Source organism: Bombus affinis, chromosome 1 (assembly GCF_024516045.1).
Source record: "Bombus affinis isolate iyBomAffi1 chromosome 1, iyBomAffi1.2, whole genome shotgun sequence".
NCBI classification, from domain to species: Eukaryota; Metazoa; Arthropoda; class Insecta; order Hymenoptera; family Apidae; genus Bombus; species Bombus affinis.
Genome location: NC_066344.1, coordinates 7,691,679 through 7,716,085, shown reverse-complemented (window position 1 = coordinate 7,716,085; position 24,407 = coordinate 7,691,679). Strand labels below are relative to the sequence as shown.

General features: G+C 41.6%; 1 protein-coding gene and 1 long non-coding RNA gene across 14 annotated transcripts in view; both read left to right on the top strand.

Moving 5' to 3' along the window:
* Nucleotides 1–24,407, top strand: part of LOC126919929 (uncharacterized) — a 174,744-nt gene that overhangs the window by 27,386 nt on the left and 122,951 nt on the right. The gene's annotated exons all lie outside the window — the stretch shown is intronic.
* LOC126920112 (uncharacterized) lies at nt 299–1,748 on the top strand. The gene is made up of 3 exons (XR_007711892.1): nt 299–512; nt 663–780; nt 1,437–1,748. It is a non-coding gene; the product is annotated as an uncharacterized LOC126920112 (long non-coding RNA).

Below are 24,407 nucleotides of genomic sequence, written 5' to 3'. Positions count from 1 at the left end.
CTCCCATTTACGACGGCATAATGCTACCTGTTTCACGCAGAGCCACGTATAATTACAGACTAATGCCGGAGCATCCGCAATCGTGGCAGGTGGCACATAATCGCGGCCTCGTAACCCTCGAACGAGTTAATCCGTGAGACGTCGCGCCGTTTCCCGCGACGCCTGCAACCAGTGTCATCTCGTCGTCGCCGTTAGACGTCGTCGACGTCGACGGCTCTGCGTGGTTGTCGTCGCCGGTGAAATCGTCGGGCAACAGACGACATTTAAAAGTAGCTATATAGCGGGACTTGATCCGCTTACCGGGTTTAAAAGTCAAGTGCTAAAAGCGCAATTCATCCCATCCAGCCGAGATATAGTGGGGAGAAGGTGGAGACCGGAGGAAATCGGCTGTGGAGAAGTTTCTAGGAAGACGATAGAGGAAACATAGTTGGCTGTTCTCGCTCTGGTGTCTCTGCTCGTCGTCGTTCCGACCACTTCGTTCAACGGCTCATTTTATTTTCCAACGCGAGAAGGTATCGTTCGTCCCGTATGAAAGTCTGCCTGTCTTCTTTCTCCCTTTTCTTGTTTCTTTTCTTTCTTTCGTACCGGCTTCGTTCGTTTCGTTCGTCCGTCTCGCGCTCTCGTTTCTAGTTTCTGTGTTTCTATTTTCTGCCTCTTCCAAGATTGGAGGGTTGACGGAGCGGAAACAAGGGGTGACTGCGTCCTTTCTCTGCCACACGGTTTTTTTCTCTTCTTTCTGTTTGCGCGCCGCTCGAGTGGCACCGTTTACCGAAGCTGTAGGTACGTAGTACGTATTATTGCGACGGCAATCGTTCCCGGGATAAGCAATGAAATTTCAAAGTCTAGAATTTACCCTCTAAGGACTTGTTCATATTGCTTCGTCCAATTCTTGTATATTGACATTTGTGGTTTTGAAATATTTCATGTTTCGTGTGTTCTTTTCTTTAACTGTGTTATTATGTTAAGTATTAGTATTTAGGAATCTGTTTTTACAATCATCTGATAATCAAATCGGTTGAATTCACACAAGTAATTCATTTTTCATTACTTCTGACAGTAAGAGTTACTTCTATAAAATTTGTCCCCTTCATCTAATTACTCTTAGATAATTATTCTTGGGTAAAGCATTCACTTAAATGATCGTTAACTGTTCCCTATTAATTTTCCTAACTACCTATCATGTCGTAACTACATAACATCCAAACTATTGGAACGTTACATTATGTATGTATGTCTGTAATTTCTGCCTGATGGTCCTTAGTCTGTGAAACGCGGAAACTAAAATCGAGGTTCAAACCCGACTATGTTGCAATTAAAATCTGTTTATTGAATGCATACCATTATGAATACCGTAAATATGATTCGACATCATAAAGCAAACGATTCTCTATAAAGCAGACGATTATTTTGCAATTTAACCATTTTCTACATTTTAGTACTAAAACACAATCAGCGCTCACATTTTCAGAAATTAAACTATTGAAAGTTGATCGATTTGGCTTTTGTACGATTCAATTATAAAAGTAAGCGAACGAAGACGACATAGCGTTTCCACTGAAGTCTTGTCGTGATATTGCGATATTCGTGGATAGGCTAGCATCTGTTTCGCAAACTCCTCCTCTCCCAGTTATTTATCAGCTTCGTAACTTATTGAGTGTACGTAATCGACCACAATAAACAATTATTCCAAACATTTTAGCATTATGACGAGTTGATGTATTGATTGATAAATGTTTTTAGATAAAGTAATGCGAAATACTAATTTAAAATATCGAGAAGTTCCGATAACAGGGACATTTCCGAGAAGAATTGGGCGGCGCAAATTCGCACGAATGACGAACGTTCTCTGATAAGACTGTTACAATATATGTATATGTGTACATATGTTTAAAGCTATTTTACAATGTTTCCGCGAATACAATTTACAACAAGATCGTTGATCGTGTGATTATCTGCCATTTGGAACGAAGTCCTAATAATGATAATTTTCGTTGTAGGACGATTATTGAGGACTGTATTGAATAATTTTATACGTGGTGTAAAAAAATAGGATTAGATTCAAGAAAGTTTTACTCGAGGAATGAGTGTGATTCGTCTTGGTTACTTATCAAAAGGATTTGAAGGTTTTCATAGTAAGTAAATTTGATATTCAGTGCGACTTAATTATACAATATTTTACTGACACAAATTTTATTTTATTTTGGCATAATATATAAAGAAAAGCATAGAGACTCTGAGCATAGAATTGACAAAAAGGGGAGAACGAATTTTTCTTCATTTCTTGGAACTATTTCTTGATTCGAGGATCGAAAGCAGGATTTAAGTCTTATCTAAGACTATAGATAATATATTCTGCCTTATTTTATCAATAACTTTCTTAAACATAATCAGGTATTTCATGAAACTTTTCATATTCCCCAGCTCATCACCGAACTACTAGGTATCCAACTCTCATACAATTGTTGAACAAATCCACTACTGCAGTTTCTACGATTCGTACTCAATTAAGTTGTTTACTGTTTATCAGAGCTTCAGCACACGATCGTGCGCAAAATTTCGTTCGATGTGAGCGAAGCTTAAAGCATGAAACGGCTGCTTTGAGTCAACGACACCTGTGTGTTGGTAGCGTTGCAGCGGGAACGTGAGACAGGCAGCAAGAAATAGAGGAGACAGAGGGTACATCGGGTGGGATGAGGGTTGCCAGGGTGAGTTACATCCACAGGGAGAGCACCAATGTTATTAGAATGCTTGGGAGTAGGTCCGTAATCAGCAGTACTCGCTGGCTCTCCAATTCGAGTCGAATTCACAGCCGAATCACGTCGTTATTTAACGAGATTATGTCGTTAACCGGCAGGATGCAGCCTCGGCCGATGTCGATCGCGATATGAAATTAAACTCGTACATTTTTTCCTGATTAACGAGCGCCGGATACGTAATTGCGTTTACGCTTTGCACGCTCGCCGTTCCGACTGTCTCGTCGGGATGTTCCGTTGTTTGTCCGCTGTTCGATCGATCGATCCACAATGATATAGCCTTCTTGTACCCTTCAAGAAATAGAATTTCGTCGAGCCGTAATTGTGAAATCGTGAAAATCAGTTGTGGAAAATTACCTTCATACGTTTCTGACAACTTATTGTTTGTCAGACAATCATAAATTCTCTGTATGGTCCCTACAGTTTAGAATTATTCACAATGTACTTAACTATAAATTTTATTTCATATTAAAATTATCTTATAACGCTTCTCTTATGTTTCTGTCTTAAAAACAGTGCATTAAAAATTCTTACAAAATATTTCTTCAAAATTTCTAACGTAGATCCAAATCTTCGAACAATTTATGAAGAGAATAACCACCTGTCAACCTATTCTACCCTAGACAAAATCGAGTCGAAGCCTTTACTCTACCCTTTCCAAAGGTAACACGAGCCTATGCTATTCACGCGATCTTCGAAATAGCACACATCGACCGATCGCTTTCCCAGCCGGGCCATTAACACGTTCACCATCTTCCTTGCCTCTCCCATTCACTCCATCGATTTCCACCAGCAATGTAGTGTCCGGAATAAGTCGTAATAAGAGGCGCGTGAAACATATCCAAGATTCCAAGGGGTTTCCCTTCGATTGGGTCAGGCTTCTAATGAACTCATCAACAGCCGAGTCTGACGGTTCCCGACGAATGAATGAATTTCGTGCGTGCCTCCTCCGTTTCGTCGATCGGAATGTCGTAATGGAGGCTGTCTGTGGAATATCGGAACGACATCGTTGAAACCGTAATGGGGCTGAGACGAAGGCAAACGGTTTTAAAGACCCTCGAATGGAGACCAACATAAATTTTGATTGTCAAATAATAGAGCAACGAGGCTGTTACGCTCCAACGATAGTTTATTTTCCAATCTACATACCAATATCTATAATAATCGTTCTTTATATGTATATTATAGACCAATCTCAACACGAAGCAGAGTTTTCAAACCACTTCACCACGCCAGGCTTGTAACATACACTCAACTTCCCTCCATTATCATATTTCATAACGTAACCAATTCAGAGAAATTTACAAATTATCGGCCATAAACAATCCACCGATGGCTGATTCCCAAGGGGTGAAATAAGAGGGTGACGAGAATCAGGAAAATTAGATGCATCCTTCGAAGATTGAATATAGGAATTACGCGGCGGAATCGACGTGATGTAATTTACGTAATGGAATAGAAAGACGCAAGGGAGAAGAATGCAAAAACGCGATAGACGTCCCATTTAAATGGCTCCGTTTCTTGTTTACCCTCGGCTTTAGCCTCTGGCAGCCAGCGTAGGTTTGTGCGCGACTCTCGTTGACTCGTCGGCCGATTTAAGCGGCGAATTTATCGCGACCAGCTGGTCCGCGTAACGAGAGGGTGGAATGCACGGGGTACTTCTTGCGGTGTGGTAGATTGGATACGCGGAGTGGGTTTTAATGAGGCGGTATTGCTGTTTGGACCATTCAGATCGCCCTGGGATGAAGATGCGTCTTTGGATCGGAAGAATAATTGTATCGGTACGATAGATCCTCGGGTAAATTTGTCGTGGTTTCAGAAGAAACCGCACAGTTTATAATTGAATAATACACAAACTATGTACGTATATCCAGGAATAATTTCTCCAAATATCTCTAAATAGGGCATCCCTCCCTCGTTCATTCCTTAGATTCCTTCTCCACAAGAACACGGTGAATATTTGGCAAATTAGAAAATATCCCGTGAAAAGAATAGCCGTTTAACAGAAAGAAAAAATTCCATAGAATAAGCGTATACTAGAAAAAAAGTCTCATAGAATAGTGGTCTTGAATATACGTAAAATGAACGTACGATTGGGCTGTTACGTTTTGTAGTTTTAAAAAAAACCTGAAAATTTCGTAATTGAAATACAACACAGATTATCTATTCCATTCTTTACCCACCATAAGAAACACCCTGTGCACAATGAATATTTAGGAAGGAAGGAAAAAATCCTGAAGGATAGGACGAAAAAATGTTTATCGGCCGGTTGTTTTGGGTAGCGGGTGTGCGTATGACTGGCTGGTAGAAAAGCTTGGGGCATTGTGCGCAGAATTTCCACGGAGGAGGAGAATTCATGGGGTAATTCCGTGTTCGATACACCGTGTGCGCTTAAGGCTGCGATGTTACCGGCGTCACATAAGCGTAATACCGGATAAGCCGCAATAATGCAGACCCGTTGTGCGTGCATGCGAAAGTGGAATGGATCCTGCTGCTCGGGAAGCTTCAGTGGCCAAATGTCTGTAGAGCGTAATCATCGCAGTGAAACGGGTGCCACTCTATCTTTACCAATCCGCGAAAACTTTTTATCCTTCTATCATGACGAATTCGTTGCTTCTGTCAGTTGTCAGTGACATCGTCAATCGCGTAGTTCTACCGCATTAATTTTACAAACTAAAACATCTTTAAATGAACCAGTTATTCCATAGCAAACTCCATTCATAACAAAATCCATAACAAATTTTTTAAATATCTTTGTACCTGATTATAATATTACATAAGTTTCGGTTTAAAGATATTGGAAAAATGTACAATATCATTGGTTAACTTTTTTTTGAAGATGTCTAGATTATATCATAAGATGTTAAGAAGTCTTAAAACATAGTTACCTATATAAAGTGGATCTCTTCAAGACATTCTAAGATGTCTATACACAAGTTAATGACATCATCCTAAAAAGAAATTGTCAGACGCGACTTCGTCGGAGAGGATCTCTGGGAATAACGGAAAAAACGTACGAGCGAAATAGCTAGCAGTTATTATACAGGAAGGTTCCCTGAGGACTAGGCTTCCAAGAATTAGAAGCTTCAAGACATTTTTCACGAAGACGACGTTAGCTTCCACCGTCAGGTTAATGAATCAAGGGAACGCCCCAGAGAATGCGAAAACAATTTGCGGGAAGCTCGACGTTCTCGATTCGGACTCTCGGCTATTAACCCCCTGGAACTTGGACAAGCGGCGCAGAGAGTCTACTTCGGTAGACCCGGAAAGAAAAAGAAAACGGAAAGAAAGACACGAGTCCGTGGCCGTGCCATAACTTAGCACGGTATTACGAGATACTAAATTCCCGGTTACTTTATCTCCAGGGGAGCTTTCTTAAAGAATGTTTACGATAAAGGGGTGAGCCTTTGTCTCCGCGTTTCCGACATTACTTGGAAATTACCGCGACGCCTCGGCCAGATTCCCGTCCTTCCTTTGTCCCCTTTTCCCGAGGTGTATTTAAAACAATACCGAGTAATCGCCGGTGTTTCCATCCCCTTTCGCTGCAAGCGCCGAGGGCTGGAACGGAGAATTCTGAAGACGCTTTAAAGGTATATCGTCCGAAATTAAATCGTAAAAACGTGGAAGGAGACGGAGGGGAACGAGCGTTCGAGCGAGCTGCCGCGACAAAACCGCGACGTAAAATGACGAGAACAATGAAAGAATAAAATCCCTCCGTGAGAGTAATTAGCGCGAAGAGCATTAAGGAGACATGGGGCAATTTCGACCGGCCATTTTTCATGGTAATCTCCGGTATTCGCGCTCACCGACCAACCTCGGATCGGTGTCATCCATTCGCCTTGGCGATCGATCGTGAAAATCGTCAAGGATATCAGTCAGCTCGAACCGACGGATTGAGGAGTGTGAGAAAAATTTCTCGGGAAGTGTTCAATGACTACTGACTGGAAAGTTTGGGGAAATTCAACGACGAATGTAGAAACTATTTGTAGCGTTGTCTGTACGGAAATATCACATAGATGGAAGAATTACTAGAATTATTTCAAGATGAATTGTTCTTGGTTATTGGGGTTTGTGTAAGGGGTGACGTATGAATCTCAACGATGTCAGTGCGATACAGTTAATCGAAAGCCGACACAGCGGAAAGATCAAAGACCTTACAAAAGGCTTGGCAAAACTGCGTCAGGTCGTCCTGGGAACCATTCCAACAAATTAAATTAAACGGCCGTTTGTCGTGTTTTCACGGTGAATTTATTTTTCGATTGAATCGCATATTCGATAGACCGGAATTAAAATAACGCGTCACTCGTAGCGCGGTTCCTCGCGTTTCAATCGAATTTAACGAATATCGTTGGCGCGTGGTCGTCACAGTTCAGCGTTTCCGCGCAGATTTCAGCCACCAAGGAAATTTCTAGAGGACTTCCGGTCCCGTCAATTGTTCCCCGGTTTTCTCGGACAAGGGGCTTGACGAGGGAAACGAGCGCATAAATTTCGCCTGAACGGCATCAGCCCGGGAACGATTTTCAGTATTATCCGCGCAAGCGAAGGATAATCCGGATTTGTGCAATCGGCCCTCAGCTGCAACGGTTCGGCAACCGGATGTGCAAACCGGCTCGGATAATAACTAGCTGCTTATCGGACATTTAAGACGATTTCGCTACGCTACTCCAGGCGTCTCTGAAACGACGCCAGAAATCGGGAATGATCCAGACTGCATCGAGATCTTGAATTCGTTCTGCGGTTGTTAACGCTCCGTCTATCCCAAACTTTCATTCAAAGAAAACTGATGCACTGTGATCGCTGATTTAATGGTGATGTTGTAGCTATAAGATAAGTTGTTGTATCCAATAAGTTTGTACTTTGTATTAAAATTGAGATTATATATTTAATCTTTTTCGCAGAATTTCTTCAAACGGTTCCTGATAGACAAAGAAAATAGTTCCCTTTTAATGGAAATATTTAAGTTGGAATATTTCAGTTGAAATACTTGATTCTGAAAGATAATTTAAAATCAAAATTAAAGTCAGAATATTTGAATTACAGCCCCCAAACTTCCAGTTATGAATTAATAAATATCGTCTCGAATATTCTCGAATTCTTTGATTGTTTTGAATGTGATCTTGGACGGATCAGCGAACACAAGGTAAAATTGTTTTGCGGTACAATAACGGGAAACGGTCGTTTAGACCGAATGAAATCGCAAAGCTTCTTTCATGATTGTTCACACATTTGCGAACAATGCGGTTGCAATTCAGTGTGGGAATTAGCGGTCGTTAGCATGCGTAATTAACGCAGCCGTTTCGAATGCAGAGGAAATTCGTTGATGAAAGTCCGCGGGAAAGTATCGTTAAAAATTGAAGCGACGCTCCGGAAGCAATTTCAAATGTAAATTACAGTCAGTCAGTGGAAAACGCGGCTGTGTGCTCCGCTTGTCAGTTGATATAATCATTCTGTCCAACTCCTTTCTCTGAAATCGGTTTTTCCGAATTGCCTTTCTCTCTTCTTTCTTCTCTTCTGCTTTTCAATTAAAATCCTAGCAATAATGATAATAAATGAACCTTCTTTCGCAGGGTTAACACACTAAAAGATCAGATTAAACGCACTACAATAGCTATATCGGATGTTTCGTTTGTCAGAGCACGTATTCATTGTAACATAGAAGTAAAGGAACGAAATTACTACAATGAACTACGCGATGTCCCCATATGGTTTCAGACTTCGCGGCGCGATATTTAACGAAACCTATGTCGAAGTCTTGAACGGTGGATACCGCAAACTGCATTCAAAGTCCTTCAATAATATCAAGTATAAAGGACAGAATTAATTCACCTTCGAAATTACGATCGACGGTAAGATTAGGACGGCTTAGAACTCCGGTCGAAGAACTTGGACTCGTTAAACTTGCGCGTCTCGGCAGCATCAATATTTGCAAGTGTAACTAGGTAAACGTTCGGAATCTTTCAGAGTTGGTTGAACCTCGTTGCGCGTTAAAACTTCGTTAAGCTCCATTAATGTATACGTCGAGCTAACCCTAGCACTCTCGTCATCCCTGCAGTCACATACCAACATCGGAACTTCCGAGTCTCGATAGAATTAATTACAATTACCATGCCACGTCGTACTCGCTCGATGCGTCTTCCGTTTCGCACCTGCGTCCTACCCGTCTCTCGCTTGAAAGACGTCGAAGACGCACAGGATCAGCGCTCGATCAAGGTCTACTCGCAAACAGGATCATCGTTTCATCCCAGTTTCTGAGCCAGGAAGAAATTTATCGACGATAGACAAAGTCTTCCCGGAAGGAAACCGGGATACAAACTACCATTGGTGTAAGAGAAGAAACAGGCAACACAGAAGGAGTAATTAATCGCCAGAGGGGGTAACACGCTCGATTTCCTCCGAGCGTGGAAAAAGAGCCGAAGAAAACAATTCCTGTTGTCGCGGATCGCGTTTAATTAATTATATCTGGAAGGTAAAAAATAATCGGACGTCGGAGTCCGCGTCTATGTTTGTTTTTCGTCGATTAATTAATATTTCAACGAACATCTCTTGGACGGGGATGAATCCTGCGACGTCACGTCTGGGTACGACGACATCAAAGCCGGCTCGAAATTCACCCTATTACACCCGACCTCAATTTCATTAACCAAAAGTACCGCGACTACATCTCACTCATCTTACCCCTTCGGCTTCATTTATTTAGATCTCGATATGTATACTTATTTTACTGAATATATTTGCAACTATGCTTAAAGACAGATAATTATTAGATGATCGTGAACTGGAGGTACTGTAATTACGAATGATGTTAAGAAGTTGGTAATGATCGATTTTTGGAGATTCTGCACTGTTGAATTTAGTACATTGGTATAACATTGTTAAGAAAATTCTGTGAAATATTAATCGTAGGTATCTTACCAAAAGAAGTGTTCCAAACTGAACGCGAATATAATGGCTTGCTTGGAATACATATCGCGAAGAAGAGCAAGAGGAAACGTCATATAAAAAAATTTCGCGAACGACGAAGGGTGGGAAGACGTTGCCAAGTAATCCTATGGGCGGAAACGGCTATTTATTATACGTGGTCGTAACACCGAATTCATTGAACAGCGGATTCATTCGGTTGACTCTTTTATGCGGAGATAAAGCTTCAGAAAAGCGTAATACGAGCGAGGGTATAAAATCGGTGTTGGGTCGCAGGCCTCGTATTTCGTATTCACCCTTGCACGAATAGAAACTCCTCATCGGCGTGGTGTAGAAAAAAAGAAATGGAAGTGGAAACGGGAGGAAATCGGAATGAAAAAATATAAAGAAAGAAAGGAAACTAAGAAGATGCAACGAAAGAAAACCGAAGGCAGGCAAGAAAAAAAATACGCGACTAGACGTAAAAAGAAAGCATTTTCCCAGTGACCCGGTTATCTTAGAAGAATGACAACAGAAAAGTTGCCCCATCCCGGAAACAACCAAACCGGACGCGTATATAGCCGTGTATTTCGGATGCTTTTCGGCCTCGAGGACAGAGCCACACGTTCTACCCGTGGTGAGAGTGTACGACCTAAAGGTTTGAACGCACTACCATTCGCGTGTATACGGAGCTGTGTCGCGTATATTCGGGACATGCTTTCGCAAAATATAAAAAGAGATTGCATGGCTGATTTATGTAAATATCCTTGGCCCGCGGATAAACGAGTTTCTGCCGAAGCGTACTGGAAGAGGCCTTGGCGAGGAGAAGAAGCCTCGGACGGGTAAAGACGGGAAAGACGGGAGCGACGAGGGAGGAGAACGAGGGGGTAAAGGCTTAGGAAAGAGGAACGCCCGACGGGCATTCGAGGAGTAAATATTTTTCGACGTCGTCACTCGCGAGGGATTCGCGAGAGTTTATCGCATTTCGCGCCCAGCTGCCTCGACTGCCGTGAATCAGGCAAGAAGGTTGCCGTTCAGACGAGACGAGCTGCCATATAGAATAACGGAGAGAAAAAGAGAAGGAGTTAAAGCTCGAGAGTTGGGAAGAGGCTGCAAACCCTGGTACACGCTCATCCGGAGAACCATATTTTACCAGTACGGTCAGGACTCAGTCAATTTGCGAGTCGACTACCTATGCGCGGTTTTTTTACCGTTGCAGAAACTTTAAATAATTTTCGACACGTGTACTACGATGTTTCCATACGTCTTTTTCACTGATTCTGACAACACTTTTAACGTTGGAATGGTACATATATTTCAAAAGTGTCACGATTCAAAATAATTCCGTTTGTTTTTGTTTTTTTTTTTTTTTTTTTTTTTGTTGAAACATCGAGTTGCATTACCTTCGAAATACGTGTGAATCATACGTTATTTTTATGGATCTTTTGATATTTATCTCGACAAGGAAAAATTATATTTGTTGGTAGAAACGATCAGTGATTGATAATGACAAATTTTACCATTAGGATCGCGATGACAAATTTCTTTCCGGCAATACAATTTTAATCTACCGGTTCGTTTACATGGATCTGTATATTAGCAACTTGGTACGTTACCATACATTATTCCATTTTCTGTATCGAGCTACCGTGTATTCGATCCGTGACATTTCATTAAAACGATGTCGGCGGAATATCGTTATTTCCGTGATTATTTTCAGCAGGGAAATTAATACAGTGAAGAGTGACGCGGGAACGATCGAGCGTCGCAGTTCATCAGTTGTTGAAGAGATTTAATAAAATTCGGTTTATATCCACGTGTGTTCTGTCATAATTTTTTTTTTTTTTCAGTAAGTTTCTCTCGAATTTTCGAGTTAAATACGAATGAATCATTACGTAAGTGTTACACAATTCAAAATATTGCGTCGCAATGTAATGAGCTGCTTAACTGTAATTACGTGACCACCGATAAAGCGGAATTATAATGGTCATGTGTTATACACTTTTTACGTATTATCAGTTTTAACATTTCATATTCCCACGAAGAGACCAATGTAATAAAAATGTGATTTATTATATTTGATAAACTTACGTATTACTTAGGTATTAATTATACGTCACCCATTTTATCTTATCGCATAAACATAAACTAATATAAGACTGCGTTGCGGACACTTGAATCGATAACAGAATATAGAATTGCAGTAATTACAAGATTAGAGCAAACGTGAGCGATAATATAATTTACATGTGATATCTCATACTCAATTATAGTTTCGAAATACTTTTTATCTAACAAGTGCACTCTTCCTCTCTCTCTCTCTTTAACAGCTTTCATCAATATTAAATTTTTATCAATTAGATTGATTGAACAGGAAATGACAAAACTGTAAGGTTATACTAATAAAAGTGATAGAAACATTGTAAAAAATATAACCAACTAAAAATCAAGTACTTTTTCAAGTATGTTTTAAATTCATAGTCAACTAACACTCTCTTAGTAATATAATCGGGAGTTATCTAGAAATCCATGTTATATAATTTTCTTAAAAACAGTTCTCTTCGAAGAACTTCGAAATTGTATCAATTTACCAAAAGACGTTTCGATGAAGCGCAATCGAGCATTACAAACACTAGCGTAAAGCGGCGTCCCGACGCCAAGTAATTACGACTGGTATCCAAGGCAGCGACAGACGAAACAGCGTCGGTCCGTTCGCGCCGATTGGAGCACGCACGACGACGTAAACCGGTCGTGTAGGTGCCCGCGTCTGTATATGTGTGTGCGTTAACATAATGCATCGAGCAGACGTTGCTTTGATGTCAAGTATGAATTCCGAAGCTAGGATGCGTGCAAACATCCTCGGAGGGACGCCGCTGCTTCCGGCAGCGAGCTTCGACGACGTACTATGCGGATTCCTGCGGGTGCGTCGCGACGCCGGCGTTTCAACGTCATGGGAACCACGGAATTGCGACGAACAGCTTTCACGTGCGTGAACTAATACCTCTTCGCATCTCCGTCGCCGGAAGGGTGGCGCGGTTGCTTCTCTAAAGGCCTCTAGCTTCTCCGGAAGTTGATGGAACATTCAGTTTGCCGAACTCTCTGTGGAATCTTCGATCTTTATTGGCATATTTGAACAATTAAGCTTCAATTTAACGGAGTGAAAGGACTGAAGGAGCCAAATTGATAGAAATATGACCAGAACCTTTTTGCACAATTGAATCAAGATTGTTAGTAAACTTTTACGAGTCAGAAGTCAAGATTAGCTGAAATTTTGAGAACAATCTTACAAATTACGAAAAGTTATAAAATTGTAAAAGAGAAATTTATAATCTACGATCTGTAACGTGTCGATATCACTAGTTGGTAAATTATTACACAAGAGGGGCCGTTTTTAATGTGAATCGTCGTTACCTTGAACGTTATAGATAATACGTATTTTATATAACGCTAGCTCGATGCGAAGAAATTAAATTCCGTACTACGTCCACTTATCCTTTAATACCGTTCCGCGCAAACGTTCGTAAGATCTCTGACGACCGGTAGAAAATTCCGTCAGATTGGGTCTGAGCTGCAAGATGCAGATCTTATTCAAGATTTACTCTGAAACTCGAGACACGCGAAGAGAGGCGTCAAAGCGGAGTGCCGATTGCGCCATTAAACTGTGTCGCAGAGGCGCCATGAAGGAGACTCTCTCGTTCAAAGTGCACCGAGCTGATCGAATTATGCACCTTGTGAACATTTTAACCGTACCATTTGTCTCTGTTTAAAATGCAGCCAGAGAATTTCCCATTCAAACTGCCCGTTAATTTTTCCATAGATATAAAAAAGAAACGAAAATCGTAAACAATCATTCGTAGAAGCAGCGCGAAAATATTCGCCTCTTTAAGCAATCGTCCTTTCGGTCAGCCATTATCATGCTTTAACCTGTGCGCTACCTAGCCAGCCACGCTTCCTTTCAGCGTTCTGGCTCCATTTCGCTCGACGTAATTACATCAGTCTCTTCGGTTCTCGGACGAGCGGCAAAGATCGTGCCACAGATAGGACGACATCGTTCTCTCCACAGACCGCGTGAAAAAGGCTTAATCATATTTCCAGCCAGCCAGAGTCCTTCCTTTTTCGCGTTCATCTTTTCCATTAACTAATAAGCTCGCGTGGCCAACGGCCGCGGTGAAAGAAGTACCAGGGAGCATTGAAAAATTTCAACAGTCACTGATTATCGAATTCTCGATGTGGTCGGGGCGAAGTCTTAATCCGAAATTGATGTCTGCTTGATGGCTGAGGAAAGATCCTTCCGGTACGGTGCTCCTCGACCTTGTATATAAGATGGACTAAAGGAGAAATTTTAATTTTTCGGAGGACAGCATTAGGGATATTGGACGACCATCTTTTACTTTCAAATGGTGATTATCATATGGCTGGATGACGCATATTATTTATACAATACTCTCGTGTATATATTTATGTACATGGTCGGTAGTTTATTTATGAAAAGAGTGCCGGAAATGCCCAAAGGAGCATCTTCGCAGGTTGCAATCTGTGGATATGCATCGCATGCACACGCGAATCTCTGAGGTGGTCCACATCAAAGCGTATCAGCTCTGAGAGGGTGCAAATTCGAGTGCAAAGAGAATTTAGGATTGTGATTATTTTCGACAAATTACTGAGGCTACTATATTGAAGTCCAGAAAATTTCGTTTAAGCAAATCTAATTCGAATTACATCGAAGGGATAACCTCCCCCTCCCCCAAAGGAGAAAAATTACAACGAAGTTTTTTGAAGCTACGATTAAACAAAATGTATTACCAGCTCCTAGTCAGCTCCTCTTGAAGGAACCACAAACTCCGGACCGCGTTGTGGCACATCGAGTCGCAACCGAGAAGAATTCAGAAGCTAACAATTATTCACATTTTCCAGACGATTCCATGGTTTTCATAAAATCAAATCTGTCTGCCGCAGACGGTGCAAGGAGCGATGGAACCACGTGAAAGTCCACAAGCAAGGACAAGAGAAAAGGAGACAGAGAGAGAAAGAGAGAGACAGAGAGAGGGAGAGAGAAAGTACGAGAAGGTAAGGTGAGCGAGATTCCACCTCCTTCTTAAGCCTCCTCCTCAGCAGGTTGTGCAAGATGCGAAAGTTTCTTCCGAGAGGAAAGTTTTGAATATTCAATACTCGCCGCGGTAGCACGAGCGTACCGGCGCCGTTCGCCCGTCGGGGGTGGTCCGATAGAAGGCAGAAGGAGGTGGAGAGACAGACGGTCGCGGGTACACGAAGGAATTTCATTTTTCCTATTTTCTACCCGCGTGCCGCGATTCGTTGAGGGCGGTGGGTGCAGCCTACCGAATCAAGGGTCGAGAGGGGAAGAAAGAAGGAAGGAAAAGACCCGGTAGGACGAAGAGAATTTCCTATTCGCGATGCGGCTTGGTTCCAACCCCCGATACCCTTCCTCACCTCTCTGGCGACCTTCCTCCCGAGTTCTCCCACGAGACGCGCCGAGCGGCCCTTCTAGAGGGTTAGATGTTTTCGATGAATCGATTCGAGGGTACTTCCGCTATGCAAACTCCCTTCCCACCTGGGGAACGCTTCGTCTGTTGCACACCATCGCTACACCAATCCTCTTTCTCTCTCTCACTCTCTTTACGTTGGCCAAGCCCGTTGACTCGACTTCAGCCTGGCGACGAATCAACGTAGTTAAGGCTGCACCCTTGCGACCTTCGTCGCGTTACTTTGGCGGCGAAGTAAGCGGAGTACCGCGGTCCCTCGGACGACGAACTTTCAGTAACGAGGTTGCTCGCAAATTGCTACCAACCATTCCCCTGGCGTGTGATCTCCGGCTGCGATGCTTCTCAGCGAAGGCACCATGCAGCGCAATAAGAAATTTGATACCCCCGATCGTAAAATTGTTCGTGGAAAAGAGTAGAAAGGTTTGAACACGAATATGGCCGGGCAACAAGCTTGAATTTTTAGAATGTAGAGTAGAGAGTTGGCAAAAATCTTCGTTAACAGTTAGACATGAATAATTTATGATCGTGCGTATCATGGTAATCTACTACATAGTCTCTTATGCTAAGACAAAATTATTCTATACACTGAATCCACATCTTCAGAAGATGGCACAGAAACATAATAATAATATAGCTTTCGTCAGTTTCAAAATGATAGACAGAATATTTCATGTAAAGAAGGCGGAAATCGTATTACGAGTCTCACGGGTAAATCATTTCGTGTAAACTAACGAAATTATTCCACAGGAATATCTGCTCGAGGAAGAGATCAGTCTCACTGAAACGATGTCTCATTGCAGTGAAAATTGAAAAATCGATCGGCACAGAATATCATTACACTCTGTACATCATTTGCGATACGAAGGAGAACAGTGTGTTTGCACGGATTAACTTTGATCTAACCGTGTAGTGGGCCAGCTACTGTAATGTCACACCCCAATGGTTTTCCTCGAGTTCGCGAGGAGAAACACAGAGGGTTAACTTCGGTTTGAATTAATAAACGAGGCTTTGCTTCTAATACCAGGCTTAACTCAGTTTAGTTTGTCGATCGGGGCCGTGTAGCGCCAAACTGTAATCGGATTTTGCAGATTGTGCCCAATACGATACACCGTGCATTAGTTCGTCGCGACATATTTGTGCGCCTTCGTGAATCAATCAACGATCTCTTTCATAAGTGAAACCAATGCTTGCGACCCGTCAATTATCCCCGATAATCGAATTAATCGTACCTGTTACAGAGTAATACGACTGTCATTGCGTTTTTCTTTTCCGCTTGACTTCTAGGAAATCTTTTAATCTTTATAGGAACAAGAGAAATTTCTCATTTCTGTTTAAGTAAAATTTATGAAAGAGAGATTTTGTAGACTTATTCAAGCGAAGTTGTTATGTTCTATTACTATAAGCTTCAATTTCGAAATGTTTGAAGTGATCGTGTTTACATCAATTGACCTAATTTCAAATGTATATCCATAGATTGCACTATGCTTATTGATTCTGCATAACTCTCTGAACCAATTTAAGTGCCAGTCGCTGATATTAATTACAGTATGCACTGAATCGTATAAAGTTTATGGACTTTCAAGGACTATTCATCACATGATAGAAAAATGTTTGTTAAAACAGAATAAGAAGGATATAAATGAGATTAAATACTTCTAAAAATATAAATATCTGAATCTCGAGAAATTTAACATTGACAAGATATCTCAGAATGAAACAATCCTTTTACAGTTTCTGAAAATTGTTACATTTACAGCATATCTTTGTTAATACTCGTTCATGGTAGAAACTAAGACGTTGCCTCCCTCTTAACAATTCCTAACACCTCATTGAATAATACTCTGGGAAAGTTTCGGCCAGCGTCCATGGTCTACTACGATTTCCTCGCGGTTTTGAAGAACCAGTCGAAGGGGGAAAGTTTGCAAGCCTTCCGAGGCGGTCGATTGCATTTAGGGAACAATGCGGAAGGCGGAATTTGCCGGAGGATTGTGACTGCAGGGGCAGCCCTTTGGAATAACTGATTAAGATCGGAACGACGGAACTTTACATTTCAAGGATACACCGACGCGATATCGTTTCCTACATTGTGAGATCACGCACTTATCTCCGTCGTTACCACAACAGTTGTATCGTCAGAGGGGCGATTTACCGATTCAATTGTCCAACTTCGGTACCGCTGCGAGATCTGTGCGTTGATAACAATTTTTGTAGCAAAATAGTTCGTTAAAATGGGAGATTTTGCAATTTTTATATTGTTGGTCGCATTCGTTGATGTTTTCGTTAAAGAGATCTTTGGTTTAAACAGTAATGTCTGTCTTAACAATTCAATCACTGTTTTTTGTTTTTCTGAATTTCTCTGTAAAAATGCGCAAAAGCACAATGACTTCAAATGAAATAATTGTACAAAAATGCGATAAATTGACGATGAAGTGTTGGTTCTCCGAATAAGGAGATTAGAATGATAATTTATAGGCTTTGCGTCTTTATTTTCAAGGAATATAAGATGGCTTAGAATTATTTGCGTTTCAATGTCTTGGATTTGCACTCGGAATACGACAATTAAAAGCAAACGCCTTTTTTTCCATTAATGATTAGCTCCATCGGGAGAAACAGAGGAAAGTGTGGAATGAGAAAGACGATTGGGGATACAGGTACCGAGGTTTCGCGAGGGAGACCGTTAGGGATTGTTTCTGAAGCTTATCGTGGTCGCGCAGCAAGAGCGGGAAAGCAAGGAGGATTCGAGCCATTCAATTGTCGCGATAACGTCGGGATCCGAGTGAAGGCGCATCAGACTCGACCGGAAACGACCTCGTCGAATAGCTTCCTGCCCGTTTAGTCTTCCCTCCGTCGACCATTCGTCGACTCTGCCTTCCCAGTTTGCGCTACTGCCAAACTTTCGGTCTGAAACGACAATTCGTCGGGTAAGAACGATGAAAACTCTACGCGAATAGCTCAGTCCACGACTCTCGTATTTCTTCTTCGTGATATTTTGCTTCAATTTAGATTCAAAGTTCAAATCTTTAATTTTTTCAAAGATTCATCTGAGAGATATCTTTTGTTTCTTTTGGCCTAATGATTTTTATGAACAGAGCAAATGAAACACAATGTAACTAAAAATTTTTAATAACGAGCAGACTTCGCAATTTAATTACAAAATGATAAAATGTGGAATTTAAATATAACAGAATTGAGAAATTTTTTAATTCATCGGTACCTAACAAAAACGTCCTTCTACAAAGTGCTTGTTTAATTTCCTTGTTATCTAAGACATCCTTCTACAATAGCAACAATTACATATTCCAGCAATAAGAGGCCGCTACAGGTGCTGGGAATGAATCGAAGAAACAGCGAAATCGTTAAACGCGCGAAGACGACGACACAACGTTACAATCTTGCGCAACACTGTGCAACCCACCCTCCAAAACTTTTGACACGTAGCGATCATCCCTAGATCAAAGACCTCGGTTAATGACCGGATAAATTAAACACTGCAGATAAGACACAACGTTCACGTGGAGTATAGAATCTTGCACAAGAAGCAGGAAAATCCAAGCAGGCAAAGGGGAGAACTGTAGGGCATCGATTTCCGTTTTGGCCCAATAACTCTGCTTCCATTTTCACTGTTACCAAGTTCCGCTCCGAAAGGACAGAGACTCGATCCCCGTTCCTCCCACTGTCCATCCCTCTGTAGCGCGTCATGTGTCCGTGACAATGGCATCTCGCGCTGCTTCATACATAAATGCGACGTAACAATAAACAGAGAGAGGCCAGGGGATGAGAACGAAGCGAGTGTGGGTGCGGGCAACGGGGTAGGGGCAAGGAGAAACGCTTCAAAGGCCGTCATAGCCGGAGGATCAGAAACCGATATGAGATTTGGCTATGTATGAATGATGTATCCCGCGACCACCGCTACTTGCAATCTCTACCGCCCTCTCGCTCGGCTATGCGACCACGGAGAAAGGGATAAAGGGAGACAGAGAGGCGGGAATGTGTTCTCTGTTTGTCCACGGATATGTACCGGTATATTGCATATACGTATATCCCAGTTTAGCGACGAGAAAGGCGTCCGGGATAGGGACGCGAAACCCAACCCCGGGTTACTCGCCCTCTATACCGATAGGGTAATTGCTTTCAATGGGACAACGGCCGAGATATTTTTGCCTCGCCGATTCGATTCGTGATGGCCGATTGTTTTCGCGAACGAGGCTTCGAGGATTTTTAGCATCGACGTAGTGTGCTAATTGCAAGTGCAAATGTTTGTAGCAGATAGGCTCGCGTGTTTGCACTCGACGATGAGCTTTGGCCATCAATAGAACGAGGTGTTAAGAACGCTTTTCTGGAAAAAAAAATTCGAATGACGTCAACCGCACTTTTAGATATTCATTCCGTTCTACGTCATACGAAAGACTCGATGGAAAAATGACAGGTGGGATAAAATGTACAATTGGCCAGATACCGTGGACGTAATAAAATTTCTATAGAGAAATCTTCATGTATTTAGATATACAGTAATACGTGAGGTGGTAGGACGTGAAGCATGCCAAAGAAATACTCCGCGGATTAATTTATTATAATATTAATATTAATGACACGAGGAAGACCTGACAGACTTACTAGCGCGTGTTACCTGGACCGTACTCGGACTGTTCCTCTCGTACTCACCGTCGACTCGATTTGACTGATCACTTGCAACTCTCTCTCTCTCTCTCTCTCTCTCTCTCTCTCTCTCTCTCTCTCTCTCTCTCTGTCTGTCTCAAGCTTTCCTCGTTTCCTCTTATATAGAGGGCTGAGGTCCCCGAAAGAGGAAGTTTTTTTCCGGGATAGGAGAACAGTTTATTCTTGCCGAAGGCCCAAGTCTTTTTCGTAAGTCCCAGGGTTTATTCTTTCACGACATCCTGGCCAGGGCTTCTTTTTTTACAACGTCCTGGCCTCGGACGTCGTTTCGCAGACGATGTAACCAACACATATGCTTAAAGCCTGGAACTTTCTTTATGGTCATGGGCTGCTACACGTATGAATTATATCCATTTGTTCAATTTGTTCTCTAGAGTATCAGATGTTATGTACCATTCTGAAAAATATGTACATCAGTTTCCTACTGAAATCCTCGTGAAATTCTACCGTGTATCCATTTAAAAACTTTGTAATTTCAGTATTGTAAATTTTAATATTATAAATTTGATATTCTACGGATCTGAGCTTTCCATAACAGGAATCGGGGCAATAATCGTAACACGAATTTCTCTGGCGTCGTCCAATTTCAGCGAAAGATACGGACGATTATCAGCACGCCTGGGAAGGCAGACGCGTGCGAATCTGAGACGGTAACCTTGAGGGGCGGAACGATGCAGATGTCGGAAGCAAGTGCAGTGTAATAGTTTATGAGAGAGGGCGTAATCACGGTAATGCTTAGACGAAGATCCAGACTCCTTTACGTTTTTCCATTTCTCCGTACGCTCGGCCCTTCTTTTTCCTTCTTTCACAGTAATTCCGTTTTATTTCGCATCTGCGGGGAGATAATCGGCCGTGAAAGAAAAGAGAGACAAAATTAGAAGGCGGATCCAGCCACGAAGAAAGAATTGTTCAATGTTTTATAATACTTTTTAGATCGTACGATCGACGATGGTTAACGCATTTATGAAAATTCAAAATGGAAAAAGGGCAAAGTCGTAGCCAAGATCGATTTTACCGATACAACGATGCGATAGTTTCATCGAACTGTCTTTTGGCCCGATTTGTCTCTTTTTCCCCCAGCGAACTTCTGCACAATTTTATTGCGCGCGCTTTATATTGCTATGAATCATCGTTACACAATCGGGAATTCGTGTTTCGCTTTGTGCAACTTCAACGATAAATCATCGGAAGAACGGGCCGCTGTTTTTCGTGCTATTTTCGCGACGTATGATGCTCGTTCCTTGATTTTCTCTTTTTTCTTTGTTCTGCATTGGTGAGAAAGTCTGGCAAATCCAGAAAGAAAAATCCAAAATGAGCACTGTCTCTTGCAATCCTATTCCAACGGGGTACTCAAATTAATGCACATAATGGAGAAAAACTCATAAAATAAAATCAATGCTACTGGAAAATTTGAAACACCGTAAAAAAGGAAGTCTCCCTTCGGCTTGAGAATTTAAATCAACTTTTCGTCCCAATTTCATTTACTTAAACACAAACGTTCAAGCCTCTACGAGTAACATAAACGGCACGTTTCACCCCAAATTTTCCCGGGTTTCTCCCTTTTCTATCCGGGGCAAGCTTACATGCTGGGGATGAACGTAACTCGTTCATCAGATTAGACCATCGTAAACTCTCGCAGGTGACGAGAAAGCGTAGGGTGTGTGGCACTCAAGGCTGTTGAACGAAGCGAAGGTAAGAGGTTGATGGCACGCAGGAACCGAGTCGAGTGCCGTAAGGACTGCAGCCTCCTTTCATGTAAGGTAATTAACTACCGAGAACCGTTGACAAACACCTAACCCTCTCGCGTACAGCCCTCGCCTCGTAGCCGCCTCCTTTCCTCCAACCGGTCGTCCACGCCTTCCATCCTTCTATTTATCTTTCAAGCGTCCGACCTCTTATTCCCCTCGGTTTTACGCGATTTAAACTTTAAGCAGAAACAGTTCCGGTCGAAGGGAGTGTAACGTTAGAAATTTAACAAAAGAGTGGAGGAAGGTTTGCTTCTGGAGTACGACACACAGGATATTTTCTAGAAAAGAATGCGCCTACGAAATTTTCTTCGAATTCTTTGTCACGTAAAGTTGCAGGATTCTAATATCCGTTTGTGAACTGTGTCCGACGTGTTTTCTTGAAATACCATGATATTTTTAGACAATTATATGGAAAACTTCCAACACTTTTAATTTATAATTTTACAAAAAAGAAAAACTTGGACAAGGAAAAATGTGTGAACGAAGCAATTTCAACAAAACCACAGCTATTATAGTCGTCGGTTTACTGAAACGATGTTGCAGCGGCGACAATATTTCCCGCGTTAACTTTGTCGGTGTTCGCGAAACGATAAAGGCTCTGGAGGGTACTTAGCGCGAATCAACAATTTTGCAGCGCATTTGTTTACGCGACCCGGGCAGGCCTCTCCCTCGTAATATCAGGGATTCCGCGTGGACGTCAAATAAAAGCTTCGCCCATGAATTATTTTGCCGGCTAATTTCCCCGGTGGCGCATCGCTTGGACGCTGGCCTGAGGGACGCACCGGCTGTTTGAACACGTCGCCGTCAAACTGACTTTATCAGAGTTAGGCTTGACAATCGCTATATAAAACTGTTAATCATGATTAAAGTTATAATGCCGCGTTCGACTGCGAGCCGCTGGGCAAACGAGAGCGCTGCCGGAAACCCGTCGAATCGTCACACGGTACACCTGCTATTACCGAAAAAGAACAGTAGCTATTTACGTTTGTCGTTACGATTGGCGACATGATTTTAAAAATCGGACTGCGATCACTTGGATGACCGTATTAATACTCGTTCTAAAAGTTCTGACAATTTTAAACTTTAATAATTTGAAGCTTGTCTACCAATGACATGCCTCAATGATATCTATATGGCCTTGAAATTATTTTGACAGCGATAATGACACAAACTGATACCTCAAATAGCCTTCGAATATAAATAATCTGTTATTGATGTTAAACATCCAATTTCCTTTAATAGTTTGCTTAAGTTAAATGTTTAACTTTTTAGACAAAAATGACGGAGCGTTTAACATTTTGCAAGACTACAAAAAATTTCGTTCTGGCGTTCAAAAGAAGTTTAAATATTTACGTTCTGTGTACCGTTTAAGCATACTTACATCTAAAAATGAGGTAAGTATGTACCATGGTTTGACTAGCTATGATGATGCTTATGGCTATTCAATTGACTACGCGTAGTTTAAGATTTTAGCTATATAAGGCCGAGAGTCAACAGGCAATGTTTGTTCTTCTAATTCGACTATCGACTCGTCCTCGTGTGGAATACGTTCGATCAACAAAATTGTTTAAGTAACCTTCGCTTTGTCGTGTAGCGATACGCTGATGATTTACTGCTCTCCGTTACTAATACATGAACGACAAGGTGCAATTTTAGCATTTTGCTAAATTGGATAATAGAATATAAACTGCAGGCTGCTTCTCGAAACTTGTCAATCTTATTTCCACAAATATTGTACAAAAGCTACGATATAAAACAGATAGTACAAAATATTCTAATTTAGGTAGTACAGAAAAGTTTATACAAATATTCGAGAGTAATTATTTACAGATTGTCTTATGGCGCATCTAATACTGCTTTAGAACTGCAGTATATTGCATTTAATTAGAAAATAGATCGTGTGTATTAAAAAGAGGAAACATTGAACCTTAAACAAAGGACTTAAACGTATGTTACTTCCAGAAATACGCATAAATATCGCACTTATTAGCCGGTGAATTGAACGATGAAAGTATGCACAACAGATGACGCACGAGTTACAGGACTGGAATTTTTTTCTTTGCGCGACAATCACGCTCTAATTACACCTGCAATGCGACGAAGAATTACACTGTGATAATGCTAACTCTAGATTCAGTCTAAATCGAGAATACGTCGCACTAGATCGTTGTACGTTTTATCATCATCTTCCAAGAATCCTTGGCTAGCCACGCCAAAGATGTTTGTCCATAATAAACCGCACTAGTAACGACAAGACCATGAGGAAAATGATCACCGCTCCACCGACCAAAATGGCGCCGTATTCTGAAAAATAATAGTCATTGTGTTTCGTATCCGAATAGATTGCGATAAAAGCACAGTAGAACATATTCTGTGGCATTTTGATTACTCGAATCTTTCAGCGAGAATACAAAAACGAAAAAATTTAAATTTCAAATCATCATATTGCAACTTTTATTCCTTATTTTCATTTTTACTCCTGGTAAAAATGACATTTGTATGCCGACGAGTATAAAAAACAAATTTAATTTTACGTTGGAACAGGGAGGTAACGACGAAGTGAAACGACCGTGCTTTTCTGCAAAAGCAAAAAGAGGAAAAAAAAAATATCAGAAAATGGAGGTGATGTCACTACAAAGGCAGACCGCGTGCATTTTGCCGTGTTACATTCAGTGATTACAATAAAAAATTGATGGTAATGAATCTTCAGCAGGTCGAATTATGCATGCTGGAAACCGAGCACCATTAAAGATCTCGTTACACGCGACATGCGTGCTCCAAACGATGGAAAATTTCACGGCAAAGAGTCGCGTTCTCCCCGCCCCCTTCCTCCT